We start from the raw sequence: 27,467 nt of genomic DNA on the forward strand, positions 1-27,467 counted from the left end.
CCTAAAAGGTTCTTCTCTACTCTCTTTTCGCTGTACGGTTTGCTGAGCCAAACTCTGTAGGACAAATTTTGGAGATAACTTCCTGGCAAAAAGGAAAAAAAAAAAAAAAAGTGGGGGAGGTGAGGGGCGGGGAGGCTTTAAGAATTCCTGAAAGCTAAAATGCTTAAATGAGCATGCCGGTAAGTCCTACTGTAAACCCAGAGCTCAAAGGAGTTAGGTGATGGGTGATTGCTGACCCAGGAGAGGAACCCAGGTCTGCAGAATTCTCACTTCCAAATCTGTCTATCTGCTTGGTGCGTATTTGAGAGGACGTGGTACTGCACTAACAATACTTTGTCAATCTATATAATTCTTCTAACACCATCTGGATGCACTGTAAGTCTTATCTGCACTTTTTTGTTTGTTTGTTTTGTTTTGCAACAGTATTTTGTTATCCTTAGCAGAAACATCCACTTGTATATAAATATATACATACGTTGTATGTACTGTGAGACTTCTACTGTGCCCCAAAGCCCCACACCTGTAAGAAGAGAACTGTTCTCTGAAGATGCTGTTCTTACTTTTGCCATTGATTATACAGGGAATCTAGAAAAACAAAACAAAACAAAACAAAAAACACCATACATCCTCCCTTAGTTTCTTGGTGAAGTGCCAAGTACCTGAATGTCATCAGTGATGTATACATTGCTACTTATTTCCATGGGTTATTTTTGAAGGGCTCTTCTGTTGATGCTGGATGTCTGTCTGTGCTCCCCATCAGATCTCTCCATCACTGGAGAGCTTCAAAGGAAAAGTTCACCTTCAGTGCATTCCTTACAGAACAGACTTTTCTTTGTCCTAGTAAATCCTTTTGCTGGAGTCCGGTCAGTGTGTAGTGTTCTAGCTTAGAGGGTTAATATCATGTTGTGGTAGGGCCTACAAGAGAAAAAACAATCTAAGTAACATTAATGGAAAATCAGCTGATATGGTGAGGCAGGTCTAGCAGAAACTGGGTAGTATAAGTCCTTTATTACCTCAGACCTTTGACAGTATCTTCATTCATACGGTTTGTCTTGGAAATAGTATCTCCTCACTACCTGCAAGATTTCTTTTCCTTGTTCTCCTTCTTTTTCCTATAGGCCCCATTTTCATTTGATATATTTACAGCGGTAGGTAGGGATGACCTAAAGCTATCTCTCCGAAGTTACATGCCAACTAATTCCATGATACATAAACTCTGTTTCTCCAACTTCACTGGCTATGCAGCTTGACCCTGAACGTAGTACTGACTGTCTGCATAAAAGGTCTGGCCTTTTCTGAAATGCATGTACTAGTTACTGCTCTAGAATGGCAGCAAAGACACTTCAAATTCTATTTTAACGGAAGCCTTCTATAGGACATCAGAAGTGTCATTTATTCCCTGTGACTAAATGTCTTATATTTTCCTACTTCCCAGAAGTGCTCAGATACAGGGCCCTGGACCCTGCTATCACCAGATGTACTTGTCCCTCCAATCAGCAGGAATCTTTGCATTCAAAATGATTGCTTTTGCTTGCTGTATTCAGCTATTTAAGTACTTTGGGATGCATGACCCAGTGAAATGGTGGATCTCTTGTACAAACATTCTGTCCCTGCCCTAAAAGACAGTGCAGACTCCAATCTTGTTTCTGGCATTTTGCACCATTTGTTCCTCTTCAGCCCTCAGGCCTTGTCATGCTGTTTGAAGTATTAGTGTGGATCAAGACTCTCCAGGGAAGGATGTGAATTGGGGTTGGCATAAAGTGTGTGATTGGCACTGGTGATGAATTCTTATTGTGTCAAGATTTTAGGCATGACAGTTATTGGTAAACCAATCTGAAATAATCCCATTCAAACCTGCCAGATTTGCTACAAAGTGATATGTTCCTGAAGATCCTTGCCAGAATAATGATTGATGCCCACTGCCAATCAGTGCTGAGACTCAGTCACTTCTTGTTGCCATTTAACTACAGCTACACAGAGCATTTAACAAAATGAAAGCGCATATTTGATGTTTAATGAATAAGGCTACCTACAGTTGTTTATTTAATAGGTGCACACGTTTACTCACTGGAAGGCTAGGCTGGGCAAATCACTTGACCTTCATATGCTTCAGTCAATCTATCACTTGAGTAACAGTAAAACAAAAACAAAAGCAACAACAAAAATCACCATAAGCTCACTTGAAAAACAGGAAGCATTTGAGCTGGGACTTACTAGGGAAATTATACATGCATTATCTGTGTTCAGTCCCTCATCCCAGTAGCTCTTAGCCTCGGTGACTGTATATTCCTCCACAGACAGCAACAAGATATCTTTGGAGGAAAAAAAAAAAAAGCAAAAAAAAAAAGCAGAGTGTTGGATTTTATATTATGTTATTTTTGCCACTTGCAGGTGAATATAGTCAACGGAGGCAGAATTTGACTGACACCATTTTGCTTGATTTTTATAGAAGTGGAAAGCTATGTTTTGGGAGATCACTGGTCTCCAGCAAACTGCTTAATGTTAGGAAAATGCCTAAATCTTACTGGTAGCAATGGAACATCAATGCATTCTTACATTTAAGCCCATGTTTAAATATACCTTCCGAACAGGATAACTACTTGGGGAAAAAAAAAAAAAAAAAAAAAGTTGAGGCACATCGAACACCAGATACGTAAGCTAAGGGGTTACAAATATACTGAGAAATGTGGGTAAGCCACCAGCAAAGGTGGTCAATAAAGATCCCAGTACTTTATCTTAAGCTTCAGTCTTAGTGTATTAATTAAAAACTCCCAGTGACTCAGGACACAGCAATTATATTGATGCTATTTTTCTCTTTTATGCAAGGAGAAACTCACCTGATAATACTAATAATGGCACTTGCATAGCACTTTATGTTCACAAAGTGCTGTACCAACAACACATAAACTACACCCTGGTTTGTATTATTTCTTTTACTGGTGTTACTGAACAGGTTTTAGAGGACAAGGAACAGAGACAAAGATCACTTGCAGTTACTGCACTAACAGCTTCATCCAAACTAGTCTCTCCCTTGGGTTCCTGCTAAGTCAAGTTCCTCTTGCTTACAACTTTTGTAGCATTTCCACATTAATTAAAAACATTAAAGAAACTGAAACCTTATTATCTTGATTCATATTAGAGCTCTGCTATGTAGCATCACTGCAGTGTTTGGACTGGACATCAATGAATTCTGTGGATCCCTGCAAGTTGTTGTTTAAATATTCCACAGACTTACCATCAGCAGAATTTTATAATACTCACCTGAGACAAAATAAATGACACACAGCTTGTTTTGTGTTTGTTTGTTTTTAAAGCAGGTTTAACAACATTTAACAGCAGGGGGATGAATTAAAAAGTTCTGTGGTGCATATTGAAACCTCCCAATGAACTATCAAGATGTGGGTTCACAAGTCTAAATCCAAACAGTCAGCTCATCTCAATACATATTGTTCTGCCCCTCAAACACTTGTGACCATACCAGTCCTGTTAAACACTTTGTACTCAGCATTAACTATTGATTTTTTAAAATATTTTTTTCTCTATTTCTGCACTGCAACATATTAAACCTGTTCTGCATTTCTGTGGGAACATGAACTAATGAGCTCTGCTAGAATTTCTTCCACTCATGTTGGGAGAGAAATTAATAACTTTCCTTTTAATTTATTTCTTTTTATTAAAAAATAAAAAATAAAAATTGAGAATCTCAATGGCCAAACTCTCCTGTATGTAAGGCTCTCAATAATCTATACTGGCACGGTCTGTTTAGGAGCTACAAAGAACCATTAAAACTTACTTTTGCCTCCCCCTCATAGTGTTCTCATACTTCCTTATTTACTTTGTAGAAATAAATTCTAGTATTTTTTTTCCTAAACTCCTCCTTTCTAAACTCTTCCTCATCTTCATATGGGAGTCTTTTACTCACCGGATTCAGTTGACAAAGTCCAACTCCAACAGAGCAATCAGTAAGCTGTACTTCAGCTATGTCCTGACAGAAATGTACACATTATATTAGCCAAATACTAATCTGCATTAACGAGAAGCATGACTTGTGTCTTCCTTCATAAAAAGGCTTTTTTTTGTCATGTTTTAAAAGACATTTGACCAAGTTCATGACTAACTTTTGCATTATTTCACTGGCTTTTTTCAGAGGCAACGCAGCTTGCCAACTAAATTTTTTGAAGTTGCTGAATTATTGTGCTGTGTGTGATAGTCACATAGGTGTGTACAGAACATGTTGTATTTAATCTTCAATGGATGAAAAATTGCTGGCACTATGAATCTTGCCAACCTTTGCTTCTGTACACCCCCCACCCGCCACATTTTGCAAATGGTTTTAGAATCTAAACGCAAGCACATTAAGTATAAAGAATGAATTTGGCATTTAAATTAATGGTTTCGTGTCACTGACAGTACAGGTTTTGTTTTTTGGAGGAAGAAGCTAAAAAATGCATTAAATCTACTGAATGGCTTCAGGTGATTGACCAGCACATTTTGTCCACAGGATGAGCTGCAGAAACAGATCTCAGCTGTGAAATGGCTGGCTGACTTTCAGCATTATTTTCTTTTTCCTTTTTTTTTTTTTTTTTGTTTTGTTTTAAAGTATCTTTACCCATGACCCAGTAGAATCCCTCCCAACACAAATTATCAAGTTTCAAACTGCAAGTTTTCAATGGCAGCCAATCTGGAGGACTGCATATATCTACCCCCAGACAGCTGCATTATGGAGCTAAAGGAACTGCATCTAAATTCATGAGCCGATAAAAAGTAATCTGGCTAAAGTCTTTTTTATACCAGAATATACACTGATAATCACACCCCCTTGAATTACAAATGTTCCATAACCATTCAAACTGGTACCGAGTTACTGACATTATTTGAAGTAATGACATAATAAAGCACACTTTAAAAGACAAACCCATAATTTACTTACTTCTCGCTTAAAAGATGTTTCAGAAATCTTTTGAGATCATAATTGATGGGATACCAGATTTCATAGACCATCAAAGACTTGAATACATTTTAATAAACTAGAAAAATTAAAGTCACTTTAGCTTACTAGCTGGCTTTAGATTATTATTATTATTATTTAATTATTATTATTACTATTATTATTTCCTGTGGCTTTCCCCTTTCTTTTCTCTCCCTGCTCAGTTATCTCTCTTGCTCACTCTCTCTTGGTCTCTAACATTTTAAAACTACAGCTAAAAATTAATTAAAAACTACACCGACCTGCAGCTTTTTCTCTTTAAGAAAAATACGGGATTTTCTTCTCCTTGCTCCTTAGAGACAACAGAAATATCACTATTCTCAACTTCACGTTGTTGTATGGAAGCATGCTAAAATGAAACATTTGATACACCCAGTTTATACAGGGCATCTAACTTGCTTCATAATGTGGATACTTTGGCTACCTACCTGCCTGTGCTTTATGAAACAGTGATAATTAATAAGTTTGTTTAACATAAGGTCTTAGAGGAACTTAATGTCCATCTATCTTTCTAATTGGCATCCAGTGCTATATTAGCTGAAATTTCATGAACGTCAAAAACATGCTGATACCTCTCCCTTCCTGCTACATCAGGAAGAAGTCAAGCTAATTGACTCCACAGCTTTTGTTTTCAAGTAGACATGAATTCTTTATAGTCAGTTGAACTAAGAAACTAAAAGAAATTAAACTAATTGTCAAAATGGTTACATTATTTTCTTCTCTCCAAGTAACTTCCCACAGAATGGAGTCAATTTTGTGTAAGGATGGAAGAGCCTTTAGAAGGATTTGATCAAAGGGTCAAATCTTCTCAAAGTTACACAGTTAAATATTATTATGGGGTTTCTTGGACAGGTTATTTAACCTTGTCTTGGTCTTAAAGTAAAGGAAGGAAACCTTCATTTCCTGGGTGAGTTCCTTAATCTTTTTAACTTCTAAATATGGCAAAAAAAAGTGAATTTAAACAGTTTGTCTGGGTGTTTGTGAATGAAAAATAGTAGGTTACCTGGTTGCATATTGCAAAAGATAGAATATATATATTGGTTAAAAATAAGATAAAGACAAACACTAATAGCAGACACCTATCCAAACCCTATCACTAACAAACCCTAACACTAATAGCAGACACCCTATCCAAAACAAACCACAGCACACAGCAGTCAGCGCAGGCAGAAGAATTTTCACAGGAGATATCTTTTAGCTGAAAATGGTGGCAAAAGGACAAAATAAAAATTAGTTCATTAGAGAGATGCAGGCAATTTCAGTCCCTAATGTCAGGCTCCTTACTCCTGAGATGTCCCTAGCGCCACTTGCAGTTGATTGAAATCAATTCCTCTTATCATCCTCCACACCTAGTTCTTGTGTACCTGTATCCTAACCTGTGCAAAGCTGGAAGATCTACAGCATTGCATGGGAGTACAATCCAGTAACTGCATAATGGCAGTTTTGGGCTGAATTTTTTAACTGTAGACATTAGTCTTCTCTTAGAGGAACAGCAGTGAAAAAAATATTAGGAATAGTAGGTATTTACATGGTAGATAGTAGTAGTTATTTACATGGTAGAACAGGGCATAAATACTTTGTAAAAAGCTACAGGTAGTGGTTTCATTGCATTGAATACCATTATCCAAGTAGACCAAATAAAAAGCTAGCTGAAGTGATTCACCCTAGTACCACTTGTGGCAAACTGACTCATGGAAGGCTCTCACTTTTAGCTGCTTAACACAGAATTGTCTTTAGATACATCTGGTTCCAGCTTCCAGGGCATGATACTCTATCTGTTCATGCCTTAAACCTTGCTTCTCCACCACCATGTCCACGCTCGCTGAGCATGACAGCAAAGGGCCTGGTATATGAAAATGGAGTGGTGATGTGTCAGCAGGAGAGGACAACTTGCTAGCGGGCACAACTTCACTGCATTCAGGCATTACTGCAGGAATTTGTGTACTACTTCAAGCCAGTGGTCCATCTAGTGGCTGTTTGCAAGACACCTCACTGGAAGATACCAAAAATCCTTTATCAGGCAGTGACTGAAAAACTTGTCTTTGCAGAAGTGCCTCCAAGTGCCTCCATCTTTTGCCCAAGACTCAAAGTTGGATTCAATCCTAAAGAGCAACAAATTATACTAATATACAAAGGACTTGTGTGTGGAGTCTGTTCACCTGTTATACTTCTTATTCTTCCACCTCTCTTTTACTTCTTTCTTCATGTTATTTTCCCTTTCTAATCGGGGAACACATCTTACTCCATGAACAGGAAGAAATGCAAAGATTAATCCCATTGAATTTTAGGCTCTTAGCTAAGATCATTTACCCAGTAGCTTAGACTATTTATACAATCAAAAGAGAAAAATATACTTCCTGAAGTGGCAATTTACTCTGTTTAGATCTGAATCACCCTGGAGGTTCCTGTAGCTTTCCAGTAGCTATAGAAGGAGCAGAGGGTAATTTGTCTAAAGTACTCAAATACCTCAGTTATGAGACTTAAGTTGGGTTCACCCTGTGTCTTTGCACCAGCAGTACCACCTGTGAATCTTTCAATGCATCTCTCAGCTGCCTGCTTCTATTCAAACAATTTTTTTAAAGGCTGATCTCATTGCTGTCTGGTTACCACATTTTGCTTTGTGGGCCAGGTCTTGCTGATTTGTTGAACTATTGTCATGGAATTTAACCCAGGAGTCTACATAAAAATAATCAATAATAGGTTAGTAACAAGAGAAATCCGCATGATACTTCATTGACGGAATTACCCTCTCCTCAACCGCAGTAAATTGAGAATAGGTGAACACTTGCCTTTACACAGTCCAGGAGACAAAGACTGAATTAAAGACCATGGTATCAGAACAACTGTTTTTCAGCCAGGCACTTGAATCCTATCCCTTAAGAAGAGATACCAGAAGCTGAGGTCTGATGGCTTTCTGTATGTTTGTTTTGCTCTTTCCACTGACTATCAGCATAAATACCACTTCCTTAGTTATAATCCATCTGCTCTGTTGACAATGTACTCAAATTGCAAGCAAGTATTTAAATGGTGTCATGCTGAAGCTCTACAGAGTGGATGCTGAGGGAGCCTTAGGAGTCACTGAAATGAAAGGGCTTTTCTCTTAATTTCAGTCACTAGAAGACTTTGAACAGAACATGACATCTTAGCCATCTGACCTTTTTAAACAAGACTTTGGCAGACACACAATGCTCAGCTCTGTGGTACCTAAATAATTGAGGCTTTGGAACATCAAAGTACTTGCACCATCAAACACTCAAGTAGCTTTATTTTAAAGATTCTTTTCACAAAAGAAGACTAACTCTGCCATTTGAGATCAATGGAACACTCTGAAACATAGTGCCTCCACTTTAGGTTGGAACACATTGGTTGTTTAACTACATGTTGACTAGAAGTGTCCCAGGTGCAGGAGGCATTTGATTAAACACGTCTGTAATGGCATGATAGATTAGTGAATTATGGATGACATTTGAAAAAGAGGAAAGAGGGGGCATTATAGCAGAAATTAGAATTTCCTAGAGATTCCACAGCTTATATGTGCATTTTATGTTATTTTGTATTTGATTTTGGAGCCTTTCTTTTTTAAACACCCAACAGATTTCTCCAGGACTAAGAACTAGTGCCCTGGTATTTGTGGCAAATCAAAGGATTAGTGACACAGACTTTTCAAGGGCCATGACGTATCTCCTGGATTGGCTTCTCATTAATAAATTTTGCTTTGAGTTTTAAAGGATCTACTTTAGTGCTGCATTCCCATTCCTCTCCCATCTCCTTTATAAATCCTACCTAAAGTAGAGCATGAACTGATATCGTACCCATAAGGATTCTACACTTTTTCACATCCAGATCTGTTTTGTTATTGAAGTCATTATAGTTATTTTTAATCATTCATTTACTCTTCTAATTAGTGGTCACACTGATACAATAATCATTCATGCTTCTTATTAGTGCATACTGTACAACACAGCAAATCCCAAATGTAAATTATAGAATTATAGAATGATTTGGGTTAAGAAGGGACCTTCAAGATCATCCAGTTCTATGAAAATATGATGAAATTAAATATGTTTGTGTGTGTCTTTCAGCACTATCACTCACCTAGGAAGTGGAGAAGACTGCTTATATTTTTGTTTTACTCTCAGTACAGGCTCTGATATATCATGATAGTATCACATTCAAAATGTTGTTAGTGCAAAAGGGAACACTTTCTGCTATATTTGGAGCCAAGACATTATTGTTAGTTTAATTAATGTTTAACAATATAATAAAAATATAATCTTTTTTCTTATTAGTTTATTACAACAGAAACAATATAAATAGCGAAAATTAACAGAGAAAAGCCTTTTACAGCTAAAATTGCTTATCAGAAAAGTTACTAGCTGTCTTTGTTTTTATGCATACCCTTCCAATATGTCTCCGGGCCATAACACTGACATCTTCAGGGTTCCCCAAGAGGAATGGGTGGGCAGATAGGTAGGTATATGATGTACATTGTGTGGTATTCCTCCTTCTCTATTTTCGGTCAGCTTAGGTAATTTTTCTTAACTTAACTTTTCCTTTGCATGGTCTTCTCTCTCTTTCGTAGTTCCTAGCTAAAATTTGAAAGTGCAAAATACCCTGCACCAGTCTCAAATAACATAAAAAACTATTGTTTGTTGCATAAATGTGACTTATATACTCTGTTCAGAGTCCCTGTACAATACAAATTTTGTGGCCTTGTAGCAGCAAAAAACATATTTACTGAGGTAAATCAGGGGAATGTCAAAATCATCAGTCCAGGTACTTACATGTCTCCATCTTTAAAGCTCAGCCATTAGGCAGCAAAATCTTCAGGGCAAGAATGAATGAAGACAGTCTTTCACTTCAGTATTCTCCTGTAAAGAAAAAGTTCAAGTTCTCTTATCTGTTCCTGAGATTGTTTATGTTATCCAGTGATAGGATTTACAAACATAATTAATTAGAAACAATCTTGACAGTAGCCCAAGATATTCAGCCTCTCAGATAAGGGCCTTAATCTTTAGACTACAAAAGTACGTCCTCTCCATGTATCTCTGAATCCATGATGATTGCTTTCCCAGTTAAAGAACTACATGCAGATCAGTGGAAGGTAATTTAGTTTATCAACTCTATAGAGAGTTGTGATTCTCTTGGGCATGAAGGTGACTTGAGATTTTTCCATTCCTTTTATTTTTTTCTAGGAAGGTGCTCAATGCAGCAATGGCAATAATATAGAACTCTGTCCTGTTTCACATACAATTGCTCTTTTATAGGTATTTACATATATATCTACAATTATATACAAATGTTTATATAGCCGGACTAGCAAATAGATCCACAATGGAGGAAAAATACATTTGCTCTTCATTTACTCTAAGAATTCAACATTTACCTGGATTCAAGAAATGATTAGACGAATAAGTTGAAGGAAAATTAATCTAAGGCTGCTAAATACAGACATGCAGCCTGGAGCTCAAAAAGATCCAAAGATACAAGTCATTCAAGACTCTAGGAAAATGCGTTGCAGGAAAATGGTCTTTTGTTCTTCTTACTTTAGCCTCCAACAGCTAGCAAGAAGAGGAAAGGGGATACAGGCTTAGGTGACCCTCTGGTCTGATCCAGCATGGCCAGTCCTATGATCTAATACCTTTTTTTACCCCTGGATGATTTAGTGAAAAAAGAACTCCTACAGTAAAACATGGAATACGTCTGGTTTGATCTTATTTCAACCCTGATATATACCTATCAACTGCAAAACCAAGGTATAATTGCAGGAAAGATGACATCTTAGATTTTGGATTAAAGATATATAGAATATGTTTTCTAACCAACAAAAGGTTTAGTGCTTTTTTTTTTTCTTTTTCTTCTTTTTTCTTGTCATCCATATGCTCAGTATATCTAAGACAAAGTAAGTTTCAAGGAATATTAAAACTTGTAATAGAAAGATAAACAAATGAGTTAGATAATCATGTCAGTTATTGCTTTGTTACCCCTCTGAAACCATTGTGATAGACCTTGTTGTAGAATAGAACAAGGCAGTACTACAAACATTCAGGCGAGAAAAACAGGTTTTTTTTTTGTTTGTTTGTTTGTTTGTTTGTTTTTTCTTTCTGGAATATAACTAGATCACTGAAAAATAATCTTTTACACTTCTGCCACAAGTTCTATGCCTCTGTCCCAGTGATGTACAGGAAGAGGAAAAATATGACCTCAATATTGCTCTTTCACCATTGACTCATCCCAGAATTGATACACTTGTGCTGTGGTTGCCCTGAAGTGTAATAGTGTACCATTAAATTCCAGCTGCAATACCATTATATTGCTATTAGGAAAGACTGCCGAGCAACACAATTTTTCAAATAAATATAAATTGTGAATGGCTGAAATGTGAAATGCCCTCAAGTGCCCAGGAGCAGGATTTTCAAGTGTCCTTTTTCAGTGGGCAGGTTTTATGCTCTCCAGCAGAGGAATGGACCGGTTTCTCTTTTGATTTTTAGTGGTAGTCTTAACAGGCACAAACAATAAAGAACTATACAGAAATCTGGGACATGACCTCTGTGTAGCCTGGTGAAGACACTGAAGTTCTGCTGAGTATTACGAGTAAGAAAGTTGAATCTGTGGCCTCAAAGAGAGCTGGTTCAAAGCCTGTTGCAAATCTCAGCTCTAATCAGTTGTCATCCTATCATTTCATACTTTTTACCAGCTTGCTTTGTTTGTCTTAAACTGGGGCAAAACTCCTCTGCAGTACAACTCCATTAATGATAACAGTGTAACACCAGAAAAGTACGTGGCCCTTTATCTACATAAATGAAACAAACACAAATTTTTGGCTTTCATCAGGCTTGTCTCCTTGAAATTCACACTTCTGTGTCAAGAGGATGTTCTTTACACCTGCTCAGCTGGAATACAGTACACACTGCATGTTGATAGCCGGCATTTTCACACCCACTTATTCATGCATATGCTAATAGTTTTCTCACTACAACTGCTGTGCTTTGTTCAGGACCCCTTACAGCTGTTTCAAGCATGCACCACCAATCAGAGAGCTTCTGGGTAATTTACACCTTCTCCTTACGCCATGGTATTCAGTAGCTGAGCATACAAGATATGTTTGACCATCAAGCACTGACCACGGAGAGACATCATGTTCTTTCATATCAACTTATAGGTGTAAAACAGATGGGATACCCAACTGAAATAGCTTGAGTGATGTTAGCTGCAAGTGGAACTCTAGAGTACAGTTGCATACAGACACTTAGCAGCACTTTGTTCACAATTTCCAACTGTCTTTATGCTAATGGTTACAAATATGCATAGATATAGATGCTTTTAATCTTCCAGAAATATTTGTTTAATTATTATTTGTATTTAAATAACCATTTTAAAGAAGGGAGAAGTTTGATTTAAATCATAGATAGGCTGTGATTTCTTCCTTAAAATATTATCCCAATTGTTCAACTGGTGTGCTAGAGTGTGAATTACAGATTCAGCAATTGCCAGTGCTTTTTATTACTAATTCTGCTGTTCTCTGTTCATTTAATACCTTTAAATTAATGATGAGAAAATCTCCAAAATAAAGTTAGGGAAACCTGACAACGGCAAAGTCTTTTTGTCTGCTAAGGCTCTGCCTTGGGACTTGGGAAGGTTTTCCTCTCTCACCAGCACACCACAATTTTTGTGGACTTTGATTTACAGCATCTGAGGGCTTCATTGCAAGATCTGAAGAGATCTGCCTTGCCATAGGCGTCTGCCTCGTCCTTCTGCTGTGGGTGGAAGAACAGGTGAGGTTTTCAAACATCTGCTGTTGCAAAACAACACTGAGTACTCAGCTACAACCACAACTAATTTCACTTTATATTAATACATTGGACACATATTAATGACAGCCACACCCTTCCTCTGCCATTATTACTAATACTTACAACATAATTACTTACCATACTTACAACGTAGTTACTATGATCACTCGCTGAGGTGATCACTCTGCAGACATGTTCTGCAGAGGAGTGGGGGATCACAGCATGCAGGGGGCTCCTTACATCAAGGCCCCTCGAGGGAACCACCAGGACCCAGTAGCCCTCGCGAGGAAGGCTGACAAGGCCTGGGCAGAGCAAGGATCGCCCCCCTTCATCATAAAATGGCAGCCCCTGCAGAACGCGGCGTGTCAATCAGGGCATGGCGTGGCGAAGTAGTTGTTGCGGCAGGGCAGGCGGAGTATTCCTCTCCACTCAGGAGACCTGCTCACCCACTGGCTGCCTGCCTCGCAACAAATACAGACATGGCCTCCACCAGGCTGAAGGCTCTTGCCAAAAACACTGTGGCAACCCAGACTAAGCGCCTGCCCCAAAACACAGCTGTTCAGGTCACCAGGTGCAGGTAGCTCCTGAGCCTGTTGCTGCCATCGGAGGGTGGCAGAGATGCCACCTGCGTGAGGTGGAGGATCTGATCGGACTGGTGGCTGAGCTCAAGGAGGAGGTGGAGAGATGGCTGTAGATGGGTCCCACCTGTCTCACAGGGGAACGGATCCTAGCCTGGGAGCTGGCAAGGCTCATCAACCGTGGTGTTCCCCGGGGATCAGTATTGGGGCCCATCCTCTTTAATATCTTTATGGATAATTTGGATGAGAGAATTGAGCACACACCCTCAGTAAGATTGCAAATGACACCAAGGTCAGGGGAAATGTTGATCTGCCAGAGGGTAGGAGGGCCCTGAGGGTCTCTGCCAAGTCTGAGTGCTTGTGTGACAGAAGATGAACTGTGTGGTCACTCAATTTCAAGAATTCCTCTCAAACTTTCCCTTTATTCCTGTATCCTTATCTGTTTAAATTGCAAATCCTTTGAAGAAAAGAGTTGTACATAAAAACATAAGCACAGTTGGGTTCTGACCTTAGTTGGGCTCATGAGAGAATGAAACAAAGCTGAGCTTTCTGAAGTCTCCTCCTATGCTAAGTCTTTGCTGTAGAATGCTATTTTGTGAAACATAACAGATTTAAAAATAATATTTTTGTCCAAAGATTTGGTGAGAGACTTGGAGATTGTTATCTTAGGGTGATTTTTCAAACTCTTTTTCTGTAAACATTTTTTTTTATAGTGCTTTTCTCTATAATTTTATGCACTTTCTGCTTAATTGGAAATCAGCTGAATAAACCTTACTTCAGCAATGAATTGCCTTTGGAGGCTCCTTGGGCACTGACTTCAGAGTTTCATAGTGATCCAGTTTGACTGGAGTTATTTGATCATATAGTCTGACTTCATGTACCTCAAAAACCCATTGTTTTACTAATGTATATTTACTAACGTATATTGTTTTACAGCCATTGATTTTAGATAAAGTAAACAATTTCACTATTCTGAAGGCAAGATTATCCTTTTGAATACAAACACAAAAAAATAATATGAGTATGAAGTCCTATGTTATGATATAAACCTATTTAATGACTCCCTACTGCTGAAAAGGAGACTACTTCCTCCCCTTTTCCTTGTCTATCATTCATACTCATTTAAAACACTTGACAATAAACTGAATATTTTTACTACATCAGTGACTTGAATCAGCCCAGAGAAGGATCAAATGAATATCTGAATTTTTACAAGTGAAGGCGTAAGCAACAGATGAGGGAGTGTGGGCCGAAAATAAAACTAGCAAAGATGAAGGACCAGGAGTTGTTCTTTGGAGAAAGCAAACTTCTTTCCTTCCTTATTTTTCAATCTAACCATATGAAAAATACAGACTACCCAGGTATTTAAAGAGGATTTTTTTTTTCCTGTAGCACAAGTAGCCCAAGATATTTTATTATCCTAGAATATCCTGAGCTGAAAGGGACCCATAATGATCATTGAGTCCAACTCCTATTTTATTTTTATTTTTATTTCTATTTATTTATTTATTTATTTTAACTAAAATGTCATGGGATGCTTAAACTTTGCTGTTGGAACTTCGTTCCCAGTCTTGAACTGCTAGACCTTTGTTTCATCAAATTTAGGAAAGAGGTTCCAAGATCCACTTTACATAAAACTGCACTAATTGATATTAGTAATATTTAGCTGTTAATTCTTTGTTGATACATTCTTAGTGTATGATGAATTACACATCTAATAGTTTAAAGCAGTGACAAGTCTCTTCTAATAACTGGGTGGGTTAATAACATTGCACAGAGTGGGAGGCAAATGTTTGTCTGGCTTCCTCTGGCTGTTAAAATCAGCTCCTCCAAACAACAGTCTAAATCAGAATTTGTTTCAGAATTTATGTTTCAGCCCAGGTTTTTTAAAGGATAAGCAGCTGTAAAGCTTACAGTGAATTTTTAAGCTAATGTCTCCTTTATTTATAGTTATAATTAATATCAGGCTGATTTGCCTTTTATTTCTTATACCACCCCCTCTAATATATATATATATTTTTTTTCTTTTTGGTAGGGGTAGTGGCAGGGGTAACAGCTGGAGCTGTCTGATCCCTCATGAATCATGTGGAATCCAACTATTCTGTATAGCAAGGAAAAAAAAAAAAAAAAGAATAAAGGAAAAAGGAAAAAAATCAGAGTAAACTCCATAGAGCTCCACATGCTGAAACTCCGGGAATTTTCTGCCTTGCTGTAGAGTTCTCCTTACAGAGGAAAAAAAATGCACTTTTTCCACTGACACAGACCTTTCTTGGACAAAATTTCTTCTGATATTAATTTATGGTACATAACGTGCCTCTAAAGAGAGCAAGGCCAGGAACTACACACCCTTAGAGCTGTGACTGCATCATTCAGATATGCAAGTTATACCTGATAATATAAATAGTATGCAGGTACAGAGGAAAACAGAAAAGCATGCTCTTAGTTGACCACTGGTTTGAAATACAAGTAAAAGACTTGACCTGTAAGAATACTAGACTTTGGAGTTTAATAGCAAAAAGAAAATAAATAAATCAACAGGTTTGGGTTTGTACAGCAGGAAGTTTAATTCAAATTGCAAAATGTGTTTCATCTCCAAGTTATTTAAGCTTTTTTTCTCTTTTTCTTTTCTTACCCTTTAAAAAGATCAATTTCAAAATTAAAATGACATTTTGAAATGAAATGTTCTAGTTCATTTTGAAAATGTTGATATAAAGCATTCTGACATTTCCTAAAACCATTTTCTTTCACGTGTGCCTGTGTATATGAGGACTACTTGAAGGATGAGACTTGACCTTATAAATTCATACTTGTTGATAGAACAATACAGGTAGAGGTGTGCATAAAAAATGTACATTTTCTCTTGCTAAAAATATTTCATCTAGCTGTAAAAAGACAAGAGGGATACCTGCAAGATTAAACCAATTATTTTGAACCATGTAAAGCAAAGTAACCCTTAGCTGTAGGTCCTGCACTGCCGCAATCAGAAATAGCCACAGGACTGCAACCTTCCAAAATCTTTTTATACACCATCATGCAAACACAAATCAAAACCAAAACAACAAATTAACAACTAATTTGGAAGTAACTGCATTTTTTCTTCTTTTAGGCATTCAGCCTTTGTCACATCAAATTATATTTTAAATGCAATCTATACCAATAGGTGCAATAGCTCATAAATGCCCACTTGTATACAAATTACAAGAAAGAAAGGTATCTGCTTGGTCAGTCTTACATCATGACATTGTTATTTTAATGATCTGGGCTATCCCCATTATGAAAACTAAGTAAGACATTATACCTGTGTTTCAAAAGCAAACAAAATACTAGCTATTACCCTTTTACTCCACAGTGTCAGCTACTTGCCTTTGTCTGTAACAGGGCTGAGATATGGCAAGGTGAAAGGAACTCAGTCTTTGGCCCTGGTCTTCAGACAGAAAAAGAGAATGTGATTTTGACTGTTGTTCACTCCAGTCCAGGGTCCAGGTAGCTCAGTTCAGGATGGGATGAGTTCTTATTTTTTGGAAAGGTTTTGCTGGCCATAATACCACGTGCAATTTTGTGTCGTTAAGGAATGCCATCCAGCTCAACATGACTAGTATTGCTAAACCTGCCAGAACCTGTTGAGAAGACTTCATTGATGGTGTTCAAATCTAATTTCCTGAGATCACCTTGGCTATTATCTGGCTGGAGAAGAAAGGAAATCTAAAACCCAGCAGCTTAACTATTAAAAATTTCAGTGCTGAAATGATAAGCAGGGGATTATTTGTAAGTCTGTCCATACCGCCTCTTCTTTCTCTCTCTCTCTCTCTTTTTTTTTTTTTTTTAATTTAAAAACAAACAACTTGTAATTGGTTTTAATCCTGCTTAAAATTAGGGAAGATTTATGAAAAAGGGACTTGAAGGTCTCTTCTTCAGTGGATTTGATATTATTGATTAACTGATATTTAGACTCCTGAGGCATCACTTCTCATTGTGCAAAATAAGCATAAAAACACTACAAGCAATTAATTGCATGGTTTTTGTACTATGCTTTGAGATGGCCTATCAGCCCTTTATTAATATTAATGAGAAGAATTAGTACCAAAGATCAGGGATCCATGATAGCTGGAAGAACCTGCAAGGACCCTCCAGCTCTCATGCTTTATTATTTTTTAATCAAAGTGGCTGACTTGAAGGCACAAAATTAAAGAACGGAGTCCTTTACGATTCCACAATGATTCAAATTAAAATGATCTATACTTGCATAATTCCAACGAGCCATTTTGTGCTAGTTAAAAACAGTTAAAAATTGCATAAATGCATGATTTAAGGGCTACAGCTTTCTAATCTTAATGAAAGGGCCATTTTTGGTATATTTCTCAACTCGCACATGTGATCAGAATAAATCCACTAGAGAAGAGAAAGGGAGGGAGAATATATTTGACAGCAACATTCTGCTACTAAGTTACCTTGAGAAAAGATGGGATTTGGGCTCTTGGGTAATATTTTCTGCTGGTCTAAATAGACAATTATCTTCTTGTAGGTATATAAAATATCCTGTCTTACTTACTATTTTTTTCTATTACAACAGGGTTTAAATGTCTCATCCAAGATGGCTTTTCTGAAGACAATGTCTGAACAGCACTTAGTAATAAAGCAAGCTGTGAAGGACTCTTCAAAACAATAAATAAATAAATAAATAAATAAATAAACAAACTAGACAGGAATAGAAGGGGAAACAGTGAGTAGCCTACAGTCATATGGCAGTTAAAGAACAGCATCAGGCCTGTGACCACAATATAGCCTGTAGTACAGCCTGTAGAATAGTTCTACAGCTCTGTATGCCTTTATAATAGTTGTGCTGTGGATGTGGTCTACCTTGACTTCAGTAAGGCTTTTGACACCGTTTCCCACAACATTCTCCTCAAGAAACTCTGCTCGTGGCTTGGACTGGCGTACGCTTTGTTGGGTTAGAAACTGGCTGGGTACCCGGGCCCAAAGAGTCGTGGTGAATGGAGTCAAATCCATTTGGAGGCTGGTCACTAGTGGAGTCCCTCAAGGCTCAGTACTAGGGCCAGTTCTCTTTAATATCTTTATTAATGATCTGGATGAGGGGATCAAGTGCACCCTCCATAAGTTTGCAGATGACACCAAGTTAGGTGCGTGTGTCGATCTGCTCGGGGGTAGGAAGGCTCTGCGGGAGGATCTGGATAGGCTGGACCGATGGACTGAGGCCAACTGTATGAAGTTCAACAAGGCCAAGTGCTGGGTCCTGCACCTGGGGCGCAATAACCCCAAGCAGCGCTACAGGCTGGGAGATGAGTGGCTGGAAAGCTGCCTGGCAGAGAAGGACCTGGGAGTACTGGTTGATAGTCGGCTGAATATGAGCCAGCAGTGTGCTCAGGTGGGTATAACCAAGTGTTCAAATCTCACCCAAAGGCTTCCCAATGGGGGGAAGAGAGGCTCAGCCTGTCAACTGATCCCAGGAGTCAGGAGGTCCTCGGGATGGTATATTCCCTCAGGATGGTATCTCGCCTGACAGTGGTATCTTCCTTAACGATAGTATTTTCCTCGACATCCCCTCTCTCTTAGGCCAAGTTATATTTTATATCTTTTAGGTGGAGCTTGAGTGACTCTAGTCAAGCATATCTTAGTTATGGTTGGTGAAAAGATTTCCCGTCTCCGTTTAAAGGTATAGGCTCCGAGAAATTCAGAGCGCGTGCTCAGTGAGGGGTGGTCGCACCTTGGAGGTGGGTAGCTTTTGGGATGGATGGGTTTTGTTATTATAATGATATTATAATGAGCAAAAGTACACTAGAGTACAGCATTTGTCAAAACATGACAGGTCGTTGGCTCAGGGTAGCAAAAAGTGCGACTTATCGGTCTTGGTATGCACAAGAACAATCGAGTCCCCACCTGGTCACAGAGCCTAGCCGTGGTGTCTCCACTCCACTCTGCGCTCCGTACTGTTCCTTAGAGCCAGCAAACCAGGTTCCTCCAGTGTGATAGCATCTAAGGTTGGAAGCCTAGGGAACGCTCAGGTAATGCAGCCACACCCTACCCTGAAAGATTCTTCAATGCTGTACATTTTCTTTAAAATGTGAATGTTAGTTTTATTTTCCTAGTTACTTAGGCAATTGCACCACAGGTGGCCAAGAAGGCCAGCAGCATCCTGGCTTGCATAAGAAACAGTGTGGCCAGCAGGGCTAGGGAAGTGATTGTCCCCCTGTACTCGGCTCTGGTGAGGCCGCACCTCGAGTACTGTATTCAGTTTTGGGCCCCTCGCTACAAGAAGGACATCGAGGTGCTTGAGCGAGTCCAGAGAAGGACAACAAAGCTGGTGAGGACTGGTCTATTCTCCCACGTGCCTGTCAACATGACGAGGGGGAATGGGCTGAAGTTGCGCCAGGGGAGGTTTAGGTTGGATGTTTGGAAGAACTTCTTTACTGAAAGGGTTGTTAGGCATTGGAATAGGCTGCCCAGGGAAGTGGTTGAGTCACCATCCCTGGAGATCTTTAAAAGATGTTGAGATTTAGAGCATAGTGATATGGTTTAGTGGAGGACTTGTTAGTGTTAGGTCAGAGGTTGGACTAGATGATCTTGGAGGTCTCTTTCAACCTCGATGCTTCTGTTATCCTGTGATTTAAATTTAGCCTATCCATTAATTTCAGAAAATTATATCATGAGCTATTGCTATATGGATGTATTAAAATGAATGAGAAAAAAAAATATAAAGCTCCTTAGATCCAGACTCTTTCAGACACCTCTCTTGATCCCTGACAAAAATTACATAATCTGTGTAGCACTGGCATACACTAGCTAAATGAGGCTTTGATGTCTGTCTAACCACCACAGCACAGAAATCTGGATGAGATGTAAGACCCTCCCAAGATTCCTGGAAAATTCTAGAGCTATTATTGTATTCTTAGATCTGGTTTGCTGTGCTTAGGATAAAACCATTTCTCAAGTGAGCTCATTTGAGGTTAGTGGTGTTTGCACGTCGCTGGGATCATGACAGCAAGATCATACCCATAACAGTGAAAGTTTGGCAAGCTCTAATTCTTAGTTCTTTGTCTGAGTCATGTCAAAGTGCATTGATCCTCTGTGCCTTCAACAAATCCTCAAGGAGCCACACTACGGATTGAAAGGCATAGTTCACATTTCTACAATCAACCCATAATCTACATATCATTGATACAGTATAATGGATCATTAGAGTACACTGCCACTGTGTATTTAGAAGTCCTAAATCCGTATATCATGAACATGATAGACTGTAACAGTCCCTTCAAAGAGTTTACAATCTGTCCTATCAGTGTGGATTTAGAAAACAGCAGATTTCCACATGCATAGCCTCTCTGCATACTAAGAAACCTTATGAAGCCTGAATGGACAGAAGATATGGTGCATGAAAAGCAGGAAAAAATTTATAAAACTCCTGCTAGGAAAAAGCATCTATTTTCAAATGTTTCAGATATCTGTGAGCTATCAATTTTGTCCCCCATTAGCCATGGCAAGAGGTTCTGTGTGGTCTTCCTGATAGCATAACTAGAGCTCAAGATCTACACAGTTGCTTTTATGTTAATGCATTACAATAGTTTTGTGAATGGGAGCAATTACCTGGTCCAAGTTCCCCAACTGGCATAGTCAAAATATGATCAGAATAGTTGCATGGAACACAAAGGTCCTGTGATGATTTGTACCAAATACTGCAGTCCTTAATATTTTAGTCTAAAGAACAAGAACAATTTACAAGTAGGTCAACTTTCCCTACCTTTAGTATTAATCGGAAGAGTTTACAGGTTAATTCAATCCCTATGGTTCAATCGATATGTTTCGCCAATGAACTTCAATGAGGATATCTATCTTCATCTGCTCCGAGTTCAGTTTTTCATTATACAAGTTTTAACTTTCTTTGCTCACTGCAAAGCCAGAGGCATGAGTTTAAGCCTCATCCAGACTTGAAGCCAGCCTAAATAAATAGAAATATGCCCTAGGGCATCCACACTGAAACCCAAGGTAGGCATACTGATCACATCATTCCCTTGACACTGGCTACAGAGACGGTTGGAACTAAGGTCAAGAATCCACCCAAGCTAAAATAGCTTACCAAGCTGACTTAGCAATGACCTTGTCTCTAACCAGGCCTGAATTATTTTCTCCAGTATACACTAGCCTAAGTTTGGTTACACCAGTTCATGAATTTAGGCCAAATGTAGGGATATAAAATCCTGCAGTCCACTTCCAAGATAGAGTACAGACACTTATTCTCCAAATGAAAAGGTTTACTGATGGTGTATTTTAATTGCCTACATTCTTTGAGGTGCTCATCTACCACGTGAACTGCTATAACTAGTACTTGTCTATTTGCATCCACAATAGCAAACCCCAGAAGTACATTAGGTGCCAAACACAAAAATGGACATAAAAGACTCGTTAAATCTGTTTTTCTTTCTTTTGGTGCTCTGTCTGCTTTGGCCCAGCTGGAACTTCAAAATAGGCTTCTGTGACTTTACTTTCTGAAATTTGCAAAAGAAATTTGCTCAGGGACTGAGACCGTGCATGTCAGATAAGAAATTTATATGGCTGACATACAATGCATGGGTCCGAGAACATAAGGGTTTGTAATGGAAAAGCTGACAAAATCGTAAGTGGTCCTAGTGGGCAATACTATAATACAGTGTTATTATGCCAAGTTTCCAAAAATGTATATTACTCAAGAACTGAAATTACTGTTTGGCAGCCCAGGAGCTTGTAATGCATTGAACAAACTATACTTTCTGACTAGTATTTGCATGCCTGTCTAAGAATATGTAAATGTGACAGTTTCCCTCCCGGAAAAACTAAAATCCCTAATGAATTGAAGGGCCAAACATGCAAATAAACCTCATGATTCACACGTGTGTCTCTCATTTAATTTTTCAAAATGTATTTTGCATTTTGATTATGCTACAAAATGCAGCATGGAGGGCAGAGCAGTGAGAAAAATAGAAGTGTGTGTACAACATATTTTTCATATCAAACAATGTGATTTACTTTAATCATTTCAGGAGTAACAAATAACTGCAAATACATGCTTTGAATGCCTTCCAGGTGTATGTATTTAGGTTCAAAAAAAAAAAAGTGATGCTGTTTATACTTGCACTTTATAGGCTGTAGGCCTGATTTTTCTCTCAATCAGTCCAGTTTTTCTCTAGTATAATTCTACTTTTAACAGAATTGTACTTGATATTTTTTTACAGTTGGGAGAGGACAATCGTGCTTCAGATGGCTTTGCTGTGGCAGAACTGAATGAGTTCTTTTTGCATATGTTCATACGATAAGACATAAGGTCCACTATTACTCATTTAGATACTCAGATGCAATCAACAATGCAAAGTCTCTCCAAGCACAAGGGGAGCTCACCCAGGAAATGACCCGCACAGTGCCCCTGAGCAACACACAGAATTCATTAGTCTCTCCCTCTCTCTCTCTGAAACAACCCCCCCCCCCCCCCCCCCCCCCCCCCGCCATTCGTGCAAGTAGGAAGTGTTTAAATATGACTTCTTGTCCCCTTCACCCAGACCCCTCTGGCTCATAGCCTGTAAGCAATCCCCCCACCCCAAAACGTAACAGAAAAGGAACATCTGGCTGTACTGCATCATTTCAGCATACAGTTAAATCCACTAATATAATTTAGTGGAGCTTAATTCCAACAGAATGCTGAAAAGTAGGTGCTTCTACCACCCACTCTGTAGTTGTAAGCACAGGGTGAAGGTGATTAATCTGGGTGGTAGTAACATCTCGGGCTGAAGCAGAAAGGTTCACCATGAGATGCCTGCCAGCATGTAAAAACCTTACTTTACTAGTCCCCACCAGTGCTGCAAAATATTTGCCTCACAGTTAGTTTACCTATGGTGTCTGTGTCTCAAATAAAGATTGTAAGATTTCAGATCTTCATATGCAAGACAAATTGTTGTGGTTGAGCTACAGAATTTTCTACTACTCAACAAACAGTCTGATCTGCTTTCTACTCTTTTCAGTGCTGCTGTTGAACAGTAAAAAGGATGGTTTTTTTGGTCCCAGAAGGTGTTTTTGTCTCCATTCAAAAAGTGAACAAACAAAACTGTCTCAAAAGCAAATGCCTCCGTATTTTTCAATTTGGAAAAGCTGTTTTTCTTTTTTGTTTGTTTGTTTGTTTCAAATACTGTTTTCCAATCAGCTCTAAGGTAATACAAATAATAACCAAGCGAGACCAAAGAAGGTTATTTTTTCATAACTGTCAAGTAATGAAAACATGAAGCAGAGACAAATAACATTCTGAAATTAATCATTCAGAATTGATTACAGAGAATGTCCTCTCTTTCAGCCCAAAAGATGCATTTCCTTTCCCTATCTTTATTCACATACAGATTCAGGCAGAGAAAGCTGCCTCCATAAGCCATTTCTTAAAGATACCACGAAATAGAAAGGTTAATAGTTAACGCTGCTAAAAGTCCCATTATTAAAACTGCTTTGCCATGCAATACCAGGGCAAATGGAAAATGAAAATTAGCCTAGACATCTACAAGCTCACAAAGGAGATTCAAAGTCTCCAGGGTTGTCATTCCAGCATCTTTACATGATAATCAAGCAGGTTTTGTGTACTTACTGTAGTTAATGCCACCTCTTCCCATTTTCATTTTGTTGCAAGCACAGAAAATATAACCAATAATGTGCATGTTCTTTTTTCTTTGAGGGGAGGAAAGGGGAAAAAAAAAAGAATTTAATTGACAGATAAAACGGATGTAGAAAGGGTAATTTCATTTTCCATCAGAAGAAGTAAGGTTTTATGTTGGGAATTAAATTAACAGCACATGAAATTGGCTTTTCCTAAGTTCATATTTTTTAAACTTTTTTTTTTTTCTTTTTGTAAGAAGGAGAAGAGGAAGAAAGAAAAAGACCCCCAAACCAAGGTAGAGTAGTAAAAAGCCTGACAATGAGCACAGACGATTTCCAAAGATGATAAAACTCCACTGCAGTGTGGTTGTGGGCCTGGTTGCTTTCGAATCACTACATTTTCTGCTTGTGTGCTACTAAAAAGTTATGCTTGTAAATGTTTCCCAATTTCTGTGGGTGATGTTCCATCTTTTGACTCCAGCTGGTTTCGAGCCACACTCCCTACCCCACATCTTTTCCTCTCTTTCCTCAGCTTATTCATGTTGCCTGCAGGTTGTGATTTATCTTTGCAGTTAATACATTTGTATTCACATAATTTTTTGCTTCTGTTTGGCTACACAAATCTCTATTGGAATACCAATATGTATGGATTTCCATATTGTCACCACTGACAAAATAGCAGCAACTTGGAAGTGAAAAAAATCTAAGTGACGAGCAAGAAAAAAAAATGCAGAAAAGGGAAAAGTCATTTTGAAATCACAATATATAGTGGGTTCTCCCTCCTTCTTTTAATGCATAAAAGTGAACTTAATGAAAAAAAATCTTACTAATCTTGTGCTTAAGAGAAAAAAAGAGGATATTTAAAAAGAGAGCTCCAGGAATAAATTAAGTAAAATGATAATTTATCAAGACAAGTGTAAAAATCAGCTATGAACCAAGCCAAAAATATATGTGAACACACACACATACACACACACGTGCACACATTGATATTTACCAATGGAAAAAAAAAAAAGGGGGGGGGAAGTAAATTATAACCACCAAAACCAGGGACCTAGTATCATTATAATCAGCTAAAAGATTAATGGTTTTGACAATTTTTGGTTTATCAATGTATTGAAAACAGCTGTTCTCAGGCTTAGTCACACAACTATATATATATATTTTTTTTTTTTCATTATTTTTATTCTTAAAATGTCTGTTGTTCTACAAGCAGAACACCCTTCAATACTAGAAGGTCAATTTCTGCAACACATGTAACTAGAATTAAATTTCTGAGCAAACCCTCAAGGACTTTAATGGAAATGGTGGTATATTCAGAAGTTTCTCACAACTTCAAGCGCCAACAAAGCAAGCATCAGCTCTGGGTGCTCGGAATCCCCCGACAAGTTTTTTTAAGTATGCAAAAGGCGCTAAAACTGGTCATGTAATCTTAAGCGGCCTGACATATTTCCACAGGTGACAGACAGACACATGTATGTCTCTGTGGTGATTTAACCTTGGCCAGGAGCCCACCCAGCCACTCTCGCACTTCCTTCTTCAATGGGCCAAGGGGAAAAACAGCTTGTGTCTGACATAAAGAAAGGGAGATCACTTACCAGTTACTATCAGGGGCAAAACACACTCTACCTTGGTAAAATTAATTCATTACCTGTTGAAACACAGTTAATGAGAAACCAAGAGCAAAACTAAACCAATACCTCTCCTTCCCACACTCCCACCTCCACCCCTTTCAAGGCTCAGCTTCACTCCTAACTTCTGCACCTTTCCTGGAGGAGGACAGGGTTATGGTTCACATACAGCAGCTCCTCTCTGCTGCTCATTCCCTCATGCTTCCTCCCTGCCCCATGGATCCTTCCCACGGGCTGCTGCTGCCTTCAGGGACACACACCTGCTCTGACAGGGGGCCCTGCGTGGGCTTCAGGGATCTGAAGAATTGGTGTTTGTAGTACTTTTACTCACTTTTTTTTCTGAAGCTCATCAAGCTTGTCTGCACCCACAGTGGGGCTGCTGGAGCCTGCTGGGAGTGGCTGGAGCCATCTTTGTCCAGCCCAGGGCAGCCTCTATGCATGTGTCTATCCATACGTGTGTGCACAAGCATGATTGACTGTATGAATAGGGTCTGCTGGAGACAGACTACAACTGTGGGAGGTGGGATAGGATCGTAACGGCCACATGGAAGCCACACGGTCAAGGAGGTGGGTCTTTTTCTCTGATGTCCCTGTTCTCCTGCCCTTGATCACTGTGGTGGTGCCATGGTAAAGACACATGCTTATGTGATAACACCAAAATTACGTATTCAGATTACTTTTGATGTCACTTTAAGATGAACTGCCTCTGGTTTTGTTGTGATTCACATTATCCAGGTAACTTGCTAAAGGTCTCAGTTACTGCTGGTGAAGAAACTAGGCCACTTCCAAAGGCAACCAGATTTCCATGACCTGATTTTTGGTGTCACCATCTGCCCATGAACTTTATATAAAGTTGATGCACAAATATTTATTTCCAAAATGGAAACAGAGAAGCTAGTAAAGGCATTAAGTAAATCTGATTTGAAGCTTCTTCGAAGGGATCATCGTTTCTGTTGTCATCCCCCTAGCATATCAGTGAGTGCATCAGGAAAGCTAAGGGAAGTTGGTGCAGATACATGAACACCTCAGGCCTTCCTCAGTGAGAGTTTGGGTTTTCCCCCTCTTCATTTCCGGCAGACATTAGGTGGTGGCCAACTCCTACCCAGCTGTCCAGGACACATGGCATCTTAACATGCAATAACTCTTGTTTAGACACAGTCTAAAGTGAAATCGAGAAAGAAAGTATTATTGGCTTAATTTGACTACGGGCATGTTACGATGTTCTAGCAGAGAACAGTTCTATTTTGATATTTAAAAGCTATGTTTTTTGTTTTTTGTTTTTTTTTTTCTTCACATTTTACGCCTTCTAAGTTGCTCTGTAGCAAAGTGATAGCTGGGATTCTGTGAACAGATTTAAACATTCTTCTGGTAATTTTGGTGAAAACGTTTGAATTTTCTGAGCATTAGCTATAAAGAAAGCGTCTAACTCTGAAGAATTCAGCCCGTAGAAACAATGGAGGAAAGTGGGTACCTCTGAAGAACAGTTGCTCTCACACCAGAATGAATGTCTAAAATGGGCTCAAATAAACTTTATCTAGAAGTATTTCTTTCCACTGATTAAATATGGCCCCTATCATAATTAGTTTGGATATTGATAGCTAATTGATAGTCTCCCTCCTTGGAGATCTTCAAAAGCCACCTGGACATGAGAAACCTGCTCAGGGTGTCTCTGCTTCAGCAGTTTTGTTGGACTAGATGACCTCCAGAGATCTCTTCCAACTTCAAGCATTCTGTAATTCTGTAAACAATATGTATAATTACATAGATGTACGTCTATGTATATATGCACTATTTTGTGTGTGTGTATGCATAAATACATCTTTTCTTTTTCAAAGTCTGTTTTTGTTCCTGTTTTTCTTTT

The 27,467-nt window shown here is 38.6% G+C and overlaps 1 long non-coding RNA gene across 2 annotated transcripts; it reads right to left on the bottom strand.

Annotated features, from left to right (window-relative positions):
• LOC106037358 (uncharacterized) lies at positions 1 to 26,756 on the bottom strand. 2 transcript variants are annotated; one of them, XR_001207972.3, is made up of 4 exons: positions 25,574 to 26,756; positions 9,772 to 9,858; positions 3,923 to 3,985; positions 1 to 915 (listed from the first exon to the last, which is right to left on the bottom strand). It is a non-coding gene; the product is annotated as an uncharacterized lncRNA (long non-coding RNA). The 2 variants fall into 2 exon arrangements; XR_001207974.3 differs by lacking the exon at positions 25,574 to 26,756 and adding an exon at positions 12,919 to 13,610.
• Positions 26,757 to 27,467: the final 711 nt, after the last annotated feature.

This window comes from Anser cygnoides, chromosome Z (assembly GCF_040182565.1).
Source record: "Anser cygnoides isolate HZ-2024a breed goose chromosome Z, Taihu_goose_T2T_genome, whole genome shotgun sequence".
In the NCBI taxonomy this organism is placed as follows: Eukaryota; Metazoa; Chordata; class Aves; order Anseriformes; family Anatidae; genus Anser; species Anser cygnoides.